Here is a 13,438-nt window from a genome sequence, read left to right on the forward strand (position 1 = left end):
TCTTATAATGTTAAATAGATTCCGTGAAATATTTGAACGTTATTATTTTATTGCTAAAGCGAGATTTTCATTTTCATCTAAACAACGAGTTATCCTTTGCCAGTTTTTGAGACACTGTAACATTATTCTTTTTTTTTTGGTAATCTACGCCGTCGTTTTATTTAAATACTAGCTGATGCCCACGACTTTGTCCGCTTGGATTTAGGTTTTTAAAAATCGCGTGGGAATTATTTGATCTTCCGGGATAAAATCACCAGATCACCATCTATGTCACTCTCCAAGTCTTTAACTATATCGATGCAAAAATCATGTTGTCCCGTTACTTCATCGTAATTGAAGGACAAACCAATAAAAACACTTTCGCGTTTATAATTTGGGTAGTGATAGAGTGCGAAAAATATTTGATTCGTTGTTTTAATAACCAAAGCGAAATTTTCATTTTCATCAAATGAGTTTATTCTTTGCCAGCTTTTGAGACACTGAAATATTTTTCTTTTGTAAATCTCCGCGGTCGTTTAATTAAAATAAGTCTATTCCAAAAGAGTTAACATTTCATTTCGTTTTCAACTCCTTCTCTTTCTAATATTGTTGTATAGAATCCGTAAAATATTTGAATTATTATTTTTATTAGCAAATCGAGATTTTTATTTTCATCAAATTAACAAGTTTGCCATTTTTTTAGACGAAAACATTCTTCAGGGTACCGTGTGTCTCGTCCGAATGAAAAACGGAAGCCCTATAGAATCACTCGTGCGTCTGTCTCAAAAATATAGAAAACATAGTTCTTTACTTATGGATTACAGAAAACCTGCAAGAAGTCATTTTGATTGCCTGGAAGAGATCGCTAGGTTGTTGTGTTTTTTCTGTACTAATTTTGTGGTGTACAACAAAAGTATATTCATTTATTCATTCATTGATATACAAATCTATGTTTTTAGTATAACATGGTGAATCTCACAATACTGTGCCAATAGACTCACTCCTCTTAATCATGTCCACACGATGAACTCACACTTGTCCAGTTTTAATTTTTCGTAAATCTCCTCGGTCGTAAATCTGCGCGGGTTTTAATTAAAATACGTCTATTACAAAAGAATTAATATTTCATTCTATTTTTGTTCAATACCTAATTTCTTTGCTTGCTAATATCATTGAATAGATTCCACAAATATATTTCTATAAAACGCTGCTTGCTCTTTGCTGTTTGTGATAATAATGCTTTGCTGTGATAATAATTAATATAATGAGCAAAAATCTGAGCTGTTACTTATTTTTGCTTATAACTTGATATCCAGTATCCTGCTATAATCTATCTACGGAGAGAAGTTAATATAGGGCTCTCTCTGTTACGTAATCCCATACAAACGAGGAAGACAAAATAGTAAGTGGGCGTTGACCATTTTGAGTAACCAACCATATAATCAAAAACGAACCTATGTTTTCACTACTATCTTTTTTCTGTAGAGTTAAGTAGTCGAATGTTTTTGCTGAAGTCTCAAAGCTCAGCAACAAAAGAGTGGGTGAAAATCAAACTCAACTTACATTAAATATTATCACATTCTTATGTTAGCTATAAAACTGGGTCACGCGTGCTCTACGAGGCACAAGATAACGGCATATTAAAATTCTTTATTAAAATTAGCCACAAATGACTAACCGTCGTAGTCGATTAACCTTACAGGTATCGGTAATAATTTCAGGGTCTACAGTGACTCGCTAATTAGAATTTAATATCAATTTATTTTGAGAGCCTATTGTTTTAAGAACAAAGATGTTTAGACATTTTTATTTGCGACAGATAGGGTAATAGGAAAACGGCATAATAAATGGGCTAGTTTGCTTAAGTTAATTTTATCGGGTAGTTTTCTTTTTGTAGTAATAAATGTTGAATGACATTAATTCATCTTGGGTATAAACTGCAGGTCTAAGATTTAAATATCTTACATCGATCTGTATCAAATGAAAAGTATTCTAACCTTATTTTTATCCTATTTTAACTTATAATTAACCCCCGACCCAAAAAGAGGGGTGTTATAAGTTTGATGTGTGTATCTGACTGTGGCATCGTAGCTCCTAAACTAATGAACCGATTTTAATTTAGAATTTTTGTTTGTTTGAAAGGGGGCTTGATCGAGAGTGTTCTTAGCTATAATCCAAGAAAATCGGTTCAGCCGTTTGAAAGTTATCAGCTCTTTTCTAGTCACCGTAACCTTCACTTGTCGAGGGTGTTATAAATTTTTAATTTAGACTTGTTGAATATGCAGTGTCATTTTGATAGCTTCATAACTATAGCATACGATTTCGGCCGTTCCATATCGTTAAAATTGATACCATCAACCTCCTTTCTAACTGGTTAAAGAGAGAAAAAATATAGTCGCTCTGCTTTCGATGCAAATCTCTTTGTGGAAGCATGAACTTGATACAGCTGTTCGGTGCTCCTTTGTAACCTTTAATCTAATTTTAGATCATCAAAGTTAACGTTTGTACCTACTTTACGTAATAAATTAGACATTTTATGGAGAAAGAGTCCGGTAAAAAGACCGCCTTCTTACTGTCTGCAGCATCAGTGGAGTGATTCGCTACCTCAGTGTCTAACACTGAATGATAGCCATCGAGCTCTTTTGACATTGGTTGGTACTTCATTGCTGCTTCACAGAGTGAAACTAAAAATATTTTTTCGTAGAAAACCTTCAATGGATTAAAAATCCATTGTGTGATATTATGAGCTTTGTTACGAGTCTCGGATCCGTATATCATGGCACGCACTGTTCGAAGACAAAAAGACAAAAACAAATAACAAATTTTTGGACAAAAAGACATCACGAAGTTTATATAGTTCAATATTATTACCTAATTGGACTCAGGATTTTAACTCATATAGACTCGACGCTATTTGCCCAGTTGATTCAACTAGTGGGTCGTTCGTCTACAGATTCAACTAGCCTCCTAAAAATCAATTGCTCCGACCCTACTAAATCCACCCCGACGCTCCTTTCCTTTAATATGTCCATCAAGTTAAATATTCGCTTTTTGAAGTCGAAACTTTCCCTACCTGCCAAACTTCCACGAGTTGGGTTTTTAGACTGATAAACGATACAAAAATTATTTATTTAATATTAGCTTATGCCCGCGACTTTGTCCGCTTGGACTACACAAATTACAAAACCCGTTTCACTCCTTTAGGTATTGAATTTTCAAAACTCCTCGCAGCCCGTTTAGTACCAGTAGTGAGAGCTGTGCGTTGATAGTCAGTCAGTCAGTCAGCTTTCCTTTTATATATACTGACTAGATCCTGCCTCCGATTTCAGCCGTGTGTATTTGGATTTTTTTAAATCAAGTGGGAATTCTCTGAATTTCCGGGATAAAAAGTGGTTTATTTCCTTCTCTAAGATGTAAGCTTACTTATACTTACCAATACTTACCAATACTTACCAATAGCTTGTATTATCGTAATTGTAATTGCCTTTAGTCTGGTCAGATGGGAGACTTCGACCTTGGGCAGATACGTCACCAAATTGCTTGACGGCACAACTTTGTCCATAGGATAGCCATTCATATAGGTAGGTACCTATTTACCTTAAAAGAAACGGCGGTAAAACGCATAAGTTGCAAAGGCGGGTCGAAAGCAATAAAGATCTTGCTTTGGGCCCTAAAACATAAGTCTCCCCAGAGCGGAAAAGGGTTTACAAGGGTTCCTCTTGCTACATAGGTAAGAAGATACAGGATACACCCTTAAGGCACTTTCATATTGGAGAACTGTAAAATCATTATTTCAAATTGTTATTTATCGTTAAGGCCGGCTCAGTAGTTTAGTGGATACGGTGAAACGTACATAAATACAAACATACATAGGTACATAGACTGCTAAAATCATAAACCTTCCTTTTGTATTTCCCATAGTCGGGTAAAAAGTCATTCAATAACGACAGATGTCAAATGACTTTGGGTGTATCGATCGTCCATTTCCTGAATGTATGAACATTTTTCTCTGAAAGCGGCCGAATTCGCTTTGTGGGCCGCAAAATATTTCGAAGCTATCAATTTTCAATAACGATTCCAAAATTGTATTTTATCGCACCTAAGCGAGCCAATAGGTATTTGAAAGCGAGTATGTGAAAACTTTAAGAGAATATTCCTAGCGCGCTCCCCAGCGCTATACAAACGTAGTTTGGTTCGCATTTGAATACTTAATTTTATAGACACGTTTTAGAAACCAATATTTGTATTTGTGGTTTGTTAAATTGTAAACACTCATGGCTCAAAGGTTTACATACTTTTTTATTAAACTAAAACTACATTTATTTGAAGTGCATTACGAATAAACTTCTAACATTTTTTCTGTTCACACTGTCAAGCAAGGTCACAGTTCCTCGAATAAAACTTCAATTTAGGGGAAGAAAATATTGTCTCCCGTATCAGAAATCTTCAAATAGGAACCATTCGGATTCATTGGAATACCTACAGTTGGGTATTTTTATTCAGACAGCACGTGTCTCGAGTTTTAACTGAAGCTTCCACACATAGATAAGGTTTTCTCGTTTGGTATTCCCGCCATAAAGTCTTACGACTCTCGATAGTGAAAGGTATATAGTTGCCTATAAAGGAATGGGACCTAAGATGCAGGGAGCTTACTGCATTAGATAGTAGGTAGGTACAAAGGTAAATATCTACTTATTTCTAAAGCAGCTGATCGTGGCAAGTCTACGGCTTTCGAGCAGGATTTGCTTAGGTATTTATTCAAGACTTTTGGAATAGGTACGTACCTAACTCGTGTTTTCGAGGATTTTTCTTCGTGACCAAAATGTTAGGATTTTATTCTACCCGAACAGAACAGGTTTGAGAAGACCCACCTCAGGTCGCCAGGTGGGATTATTCGAATTAATTTGGGTTATAGGTTTCTTTCAATAGTCCCCTATCTCTGGGAAAATTGTCATCAGCATTTCTAGGCAGGCAACAAGTTAAATACCCTCTTCCTTTCGATGAATCCCTTATGATATGATGATAGTTCCTTTTAGAACTTAATGAGACGCACCGTAGTATATATTATTATTGGCTGGGCCGTGCGATTTGTTACAGAGTACGAGTAAGGTTCGCTTCTATCAGGTGTCCACTAGGACGACTTTTTTGTATTAAAATTTGTCAAAAGGAAAGGTTTAATAGCCAAAATAGGCTGTAAAAATGTTAATAGGTAAAATATGGCTAATTGTTGCATACAACCCTGAACTGAATTGACAGATCTAAATCTAGTGCTAATCTTTTTCACAGGGAGCTTTATAAAAGGGAAGATAGCTACACAATTGACCTGTCATTTTAGTTTAGTGTAGAGATTGTATAAGTACAATAGAGTTAGCCACAATCATATACCTTACAACGAATTTTTAGGAAACTTAAACAATTCTACTTAATACAAGAGCCATGCATTACGATACTGTGATCGTGATACCTTTACATATAACTACTTGAGAGTATGAATTAGGTAAGCACTTAAAGACCTTATCCGAGTGTCCTTCCAGTGCCAAGTAGTCCCTTTATCCGAAACGGTCCTCGGAAATCATCGGACCCTCATAACTCAAGTTTACTGGTTGCTACAAGTTTATATTATATTTATTATACTGGCTGACTTTCCCTGGCTTTGCACTTAATAAGAATATTTAGTAAGTAGGCAAGTAGGGTCCATCTTGGTTTGAAAATAATAAATGCAAACGATTCAACAGTCAAGAATTTGAATTTGAAGAAAACAAATTTGAGTTTGATTGTAAGATCATAACCTAATATTAATATAATATTATAAAACAAAATAAAAAAATTATATCAACTTATATCTGTCATAGACTTTAAAACCATCCAACCGATGTGCCTCAAACGTGTTTCATTAGATACCTAGGCGAAGACGGTTTTAGACCAACAAAAAAATTGGTTGTCTGTAAAGTCGGTTTACTGACGATAGTTGAACGTGACAACAAAGGCCGATTGTGCTTCTTTGTCGCTTGTTCCGCGCTCTCGCTTGCACTTCAAGCCTTACATGGAACGCCTCAGAGCGAGGTAACGCCGCATGAGTCATGTTTTTTCGTGCGTGCAGCCGGCTATATCGAATTATAAGACGTTGTCACGTCAAAAAATTTGCGTAGTAGCACACGCCGGGTGTCCGCAAGTTTGTATATAGATACATACAAAAGGAAATGATTGACATAAAGCTCAAATCAAGTCTACAAACTTGAGAGGTTTTCTTTTGAGCTACTTTAACAAAAGAGCTTTCTTAGGCTACCTGTCCATTAATACAATCGGTTTGGTCTGTTGAACACCTCACAAACCTTACACTTGAGTTGACAGTAAACCTTACATAAATATACTATTATTTTGGACTAGAGACCTGCGCCGGCTTCGCACGGGTACCTAAGTAAAATTTTCGTAGGGATCTCAAATTTTTTTGAAAATTAAATAATATAGTCTATGTTATTTAGGAATAATGTATCTCACTACTGGTGAAAGACTTTTCAAAATCGGTTTAGTAGTTCCAGAGATTACTTCCTACAAACAAACTTACAAACTTTACCTCTTTATAATATGAGGAAGTATAGATAGAAACAGCCTCTTATTGTATCGATCGGAGAAAGTAAAATTCACTATAAATGTCTATTAGAATTTAGATAGATCACAGTTTTCTGATATAAATACGTATAATTTATTCAGGCGTGACCAAAACTTTAAAATAACAAAGTTCAAAACTTTCCAAGAGCCCGAGATTTTATCTGGTAATTAAATAATGGTAGCAAAGTTTTACTGGAGTGGTAATAAGAACTTCTCAGAGAAAGGAATAGAAACACGGACGACTGTGATAGGTAGGTATGCTATTTCTTGGAGTATTAGAATCAGATACCTACTAGATAGATCCGAAATAAGCTTCGCGTGAAATCTTATTTATTCATTCATGTAAATTTAAAATATAACTAAAAAAATTCACTGAGACTAAAAAAATATTCCTACAGACAAACTGTACCAAGTTTTGTGGGACGTAACTTAGTTAATGGTTTTGGGTCAACATTATTCACAAAATATCAAAATTTCAGGTTTCCTGTGACACGTGGACAGACAGACAGATAGGCAAACAGACAGACTGACAGCAGAGTGACATTAATAGGTCTCTGTTCTTACCTTTTGCGTACGGAACCCTAAAAATTAAAATATAGGCGCGTAGCGGGTGCCTTCGTTTATCATTGGTCGCGCCTACGATTCTCGTCGTAGCAGTAGATGTAAGGCCTACGTCTCTCATCGTAGCAGATGTCGGGGCTGCTGCTACATGGTTGGTATGGATTTTAAAAATCCTAATACCTACTAGTTTTTCATAACTTCCATAAGACTGGCCTAAACTTATAGACAGATATACCTACTTTACGTAGATAGGACCCTAACATTAGCAGTTAGCGAGAGTTTCCGACTTCAAACAACGAACATTTAAGTTGACGCCCATAAATACAAGTAGCTTCGAAAGGATTTAGTAGGGTCGCAGAAATTGATTCTTGGTTGGCTATTTGAATTTCAACTATCCGATAGTATTAGGAAGTTCTTTAGTAGATATCTTTCATTAGTTATGTAAATAAATGAACAAGTGTAACTTAAAAATTTGTAACACTCCGACATGTGAAGGTTACAGTAACTACAAAAGAACTGATAACTTTCAAACTAGCTAAGAACACTCTCGATCAAGCCCACCTTTCAAACAAAAAAAAACTAAATTAAAATCGGTTCATTAGTTTAGGAGCTACGATGCCACTGATATTTACACAGATACATAGATACACACGTCAAACTTATAACACCTCTCTTTGTGGGTGGTTAAAAAAGACGCCCTTTAAGTTTAAGGGTGTCTGACAAAGGGTTGCCACGATACAGTGTCTGGTATGCATGACGTGATTTCTAATACTATTCCGAAGAAAATTTATTTAAAAAAAATACACTTTGTACTTTGAAGTAAGATTTTTTACACCTTTATTAAATGTTATCTCCCAAAGCCTCCATGATCCAAACTTCATAGTCACTAATCGTTCCTCCCTGGTGTTGGAGACAAAACGCAGAGTACCTTTTATAAAATAACGAAGGTCTGACACGCGCTGGATCTTAGCCCATAATTAGAAGCTGCTTGCAATGATAGTCTTGACATAATATTATCATAGGTGCCACAAGATGTCTTACATACAAGTGTAAATTAAAAATTTATAACACCCCCGACAAGTGAAGGTTACAGTAATAACTAGAAAAGAGCTGATAACTTTCAAACGGCTGAACCGATTTACTTGGATTATAGCTAAGAACACTCTCGATCAAGCCACCTTTCAAACAAAAAAAACTAAATTAAAATCGGTTCATTAGTTTAGGAGCTACGATGCCACAGACAGATACACAGATACACACGTCAAACTTATAACACCCCTCTTTTTTGGTCGGGGGTTAAAAATAAATAAGCATTTTATTCCAAAGCCAGCCCGTTAGCTAAAATAAAATGTTTACTGGTTTTATATCTACGTTGTATAATCGTACCTATGAAACCATTATAACTGAATGGTACGCAAATAAGAGAGGATACTTGTCAACGATCCCCCGTCGATTTCCTACGTATGATATTATTGTTCTTATCTCTATCTGCCCTGGTTCGTGCATTCTCGGTTCCCAGATCGGTACATTTGTGATAACCAATTCAAATTGCTGTGATTGGCTGAACTTACCATGTTCTTGCTGCGACAGTGAGTTTGAGCCACTAGCGGAACAATGTTAGCCGGTCAGAAATGATTGCAATTAGTCAACCTGTTTGACGTCCGTGTTCTGTTTTCGATTACAAAAAAGCAAAAATTGTTGTTGCGATCATCAATTTTAGCAAATAGTGAAAGAGAGTCGGCCAATCAGAGGTCACAACTACCGCCACACTTTCTGTCAAACTTTGGCAGTAGGCCTGCCGAGTAATGAAAACAATTTTTCATTACTCGGCAATTATTCTAGGAAGTAGGGTTGCCACCTGCCTCTTTTTGATTTACAGGCTACCACCATCAAAAATACGGGGTTTAGATTTGTTTACGGGAGACATTGTTTTTTATTTATTATTGTATTGTTTATTATTGTATTTGAAGAAATAGGCGGTGGTTCTCTCTGAAAGCCTATTTAGATATTTCAGTTTATTTGTAAGTTTTGTATTTTTTCTCTGTATGTTGCCGTGTCTTGATTGGTAAACTGTGTTTGCAATGTGGCTTTAAATAAAAGATTATTTATTTATTTAAATAGCTTTTAAAAACTCTTCATTTTGTAAAACAAAATGTTATACATTTCATGCATACAATCTTTGCATGTTAACTTAAAATTACGTTTAACTTGTAATTCCACCTTCACAGTATCAATAGGTATCAATAGGTAGGTATCACAGTATCAGTATATCTTCACAGGAACAATCCATGGCCGTAGCCAGGAATTGATTTCGGGAGAGGTTTTATCAGGGCCGGAACTGAATCCTGTCATGAGGAAAAAAACGTTCGCTCAACTTTACCTGCCTGGTTAGTTGAATTTCGCCTTTCAATTTGACAGTGAGATAAAATACAACAATGAAAAAGCGCAGCGCAGTGAGCGTAAGTGTTTTTGGTTCAATACAGAAAAAAAATAAGTGAAAGGGAAACGAGTTCAGCCATAGCAAGATACTTCTTTACCAAAATTTTGATACTTACTATTCAGAGGTAACTTGCACCCCAGAAACGAACATAAGATTTTTATCCCGGAAATTCCCCCACGGAATTTTTAAAAACCTAAATTCATAGACCAAGTAATGCGAAATGTTTGATATATTTCCAAAAAATATTGGTTAGCAAATGCAAGAAATAGTGTAAGTATTATTTTAGGTTTAGGTTTTTAACGGTGTCCCAGGCGCAGTGGCCATTTCTAAATTTCTAGTCTGGTGGGAGGCTTGGGTCATGGCTAGTTAAATGGTTAGTATGACCCTACCGGCCAAGAAATTAGACTGCACTATTACCACTAGGAGAGATTAAAGTCAAGGGCTAACTTGTATAAAAAAAGGCTTAGATCCTAAAACCAACCTCCGCCTCTTTGGCTACGGCCATGATCAAAATCGAGTGGGTTTCGGCTACGCAGGTATTATTCTACGCATTGTCGCACAAGGAAAATATGTATTCTTTCTACTGGACATAATGTTAGTGTATGGTTTCGCCAGCCAGCCCGGCTGAATTTGTAAAAAACCGGCCAAGTGCGAGTCAGACTCACGCACCGAGGGTTCCGTATTCGGGTATTTTTTTTCGACATTTTACACAAGAAATCAAAACTGTTATGCATTAAAAAAAATATGCATAAAAATAAATAAAAATCTGTTTTAGAATGTACAGGTAAAATCCTTTCATATGATAACCCATTTAATTTATGTAGTTATCTTACTTTGAAAATTGAAAATACTAATATTTGTTCAAGAACACATGACAGACGAAGAGACGGAGAGACGAACAGATGGACAGACGGACAGACGGAAAGACAGACAGACGGACTCACAGACAGACAGACAGACAACGAAGTGATCCTATAACAGTTCCTTTTTGCTTTTGAGGTACGGAACCCTAAAAATATTTAGTTTTATTTGCCCCGTATTTTATTTTTATAATAACTTTCATAATTAATTTAAAAATACGGGGCCTGTGGCAACCCTACTCGGAAATCACTGTGACATTAAAATTAATGTCAAATATTTTGTTTTCGATTACAGACAGCTTCATCAATCATTATTAATATCTTTTCTTCGTTGTGAATGGCTGAATTTTTGAATTTCAGCCAATAAGCAGACTGTTTGCCAATTAAACGTCATAACAATATAAATTCCAGAAAATTTAACCAAATAAAACAAACTTAGTGAGAATGCAAACGGCACACAATTTATAATACGTATTATGTTAGTCGTATATAATAGATATTATAGTAGTCGTTCACTTTGGTTATAGTCAGATTGTCATCAGTAAAATTGATATTGGTTGATGTATCGTAAATTATTGTTTCGGTGACAAATATTTTTTTTTATCTATAATTTATCTTTGAACAGACTGGAATAGAATGAAGTGGAATGGAATAGAATGATAAATTTTTATTCCTGTAAACTTTTAGGTAAACTTCAAGAAAATCTATAGGGTACTTCCCGTTGACTCAAAACCATGAAAATTTAAAAAAATTTAATCGATAAAGGAAGTTTGCGACATTGTTCCATAAAAAATTTGGATTGCAACTCCTCAATCCTGATATTGTAGGGGACCTGACTACTAAAGCAATGGGATTTATAAAGTGTCGATTATATTAATTGATATTGAATGTATCTTTACCAAGTAAACACTTTGTCGGTGACCTCGAGGACCCAAGTCCTCAACCTTGATGCTGTGAGAAATTGCATTCCTAAATCCTGGTGATCCCTCGGGATTTGAGTGGTACAAAAACAAGTTGTATCCCAGGGACGGGCTTTTACGGAGAGGCAACTTTTGTTCTGGGAAATGAAAGGATCCCACGGGATTTTTAAAAACCTAAATCCACGCGAGCGAAGCTGCGGGCATCAGCTAGTTGTAAATATATTTAGAAGCTACTATAAGAATAGGTACCTATTTCCTTATATTTTTCTTGTATGGCAGCGCGCGGTTTTAAATTATAAATTGCACGACCTGTCCTTTTTTGTAATACATTTTTTTCTCAATATCTACCGCTTTATCTCATAGCAAGATTCCGTAAGACATAATACAGTGAAAATAGGCAAAATATACAATTTTTGCAGTTTCCACGTCAGTACCTGTCGAATCTTTCTAACAGCGTAAGCAGCAGAGCTGAGTTTACCATCAAGTGTTGATATATGGGTGTTCCATAGAAGCTTTGCATCTAACCGAGAAACACAGGGTTCTTCTTTATTTGATATCAACATATGAATATTTATCAATGAATTTATGTCATTTAAGTTCCTGGTACTGGGCAGTGTGAATTCAACACACATAGATTTCTTTGCATTTGGAAGTAAATTGTTAGCAATAAATCAGAGAGTGACCTGATATGGCATTATAGTATACACTGTCAAAAATTATAATATTAAAGCTGTGCGTATTGCGTGAGGAAGAGGTTCCAAGAGAGTTGCAACTTGCACGGTTTGATGCATGCGCTATTGCCAGCGAACATGAGACATAATATTATTAGCTATAGGCGTATGTCTGAGTAGGTAACGCATACGTCTAACGCAAGTTGAAATGCACCAGTGTATTCAGTTAGTTACCTATCGACAAGTTTGGAGTCGGGTGCAGTCTAAATGTGGCCCGTGTGTTTAGACCACGTTTAGACTGTCAGTTTCCCCGTCATCCCCCGCACCTCGCCACCCCGCTTGCACAAATCGAGACAGCACGAAATTTTCAAGATTTTTGGGTGTAATTTCTGCTTTTTGTAGTTCCAACATAATTATAACAATATAAAATATATAACGATATTTTTTTTACTACATAATATTCATTAAATTTTCTAGGTCTGTGGTTTTTCCAAATTTCATTAAATTGCTTCGTTGTCTAGAAAAACGAGCACAAAGTTGGGCCTTTTTTTAAAGAAAAATACACATCTTTGAGCCTCTGTAATTTTAAAACTACATATTTTTAGAAAAATCTAAAACACCACAGACACAGATATTAGTTTCTAGACTATGTCTGCAAAATTTCATGGACTTTGGTTGCTTAATATTCAAATGAAATGGGAACTACGATTGTATGGAGTAAGTGACGGAGACAGCCCTGTTAATCTCACTGCTTATTTGCTTAGTTAACCGCTTAAAGCGCTATTTAATGAGTGCTTTAATATTAAATTATAATAACATTTCATAATTATCATAAATGCTGTGAATTTCCATAACCCTGGAAAGCGTGTTGCAAGCAATCATTATAATATTAATTCATATTTGATAACATTAATATATTTATTAATATCATAATATTAATATGAATTAATATCATAATATTATTTTAATTTCGTACCTTTATATAAGTTGCACAAAAGACTACAATACGGATGGAATGTTTTATTTCTTATTGTGGCCCACGACTTCATCTGCATTGATTTAGGTTTTTAAAATCCCGTGGGTAACCTTTGTTTTCAGTATAAAATGTACTTAGACTATATCACTCTCCAGTTTTAAGCTGTGTTCCTGCGAAAAATAACGGACCTAAATCTGTTGATATGTTGCTGCGTAATTGAAGGACAGAAACGTGAAAAATGGCATGCCATCCAATGCAAAACAGTTTGATTTCTCGGAATAGAAATAAGCCTATGTCACTTTCTAAGTCTTTGACTCTAACCATGCAAAAAAATCACAACATTCCGGTGCTCTGTTGTGACGTTATTGAAGGAGAAACCAACAAACAAACACCCTTTCGTGTTTATAATATAATATGGCTAG

This window comes from Maniola jurtina, chromosome 11 (assembly GCF_905333055.1).
Source record: "Maniola jurtina chromosome 11, ilManJurt1.1, whole genome shotgun sequence".
Lineage (NCBI taxonomy): Eukaryota > Metazoa > Arthropoda > Insecta > Lepidoptera > Nymphalidae > Maniola > Maniola jurtina.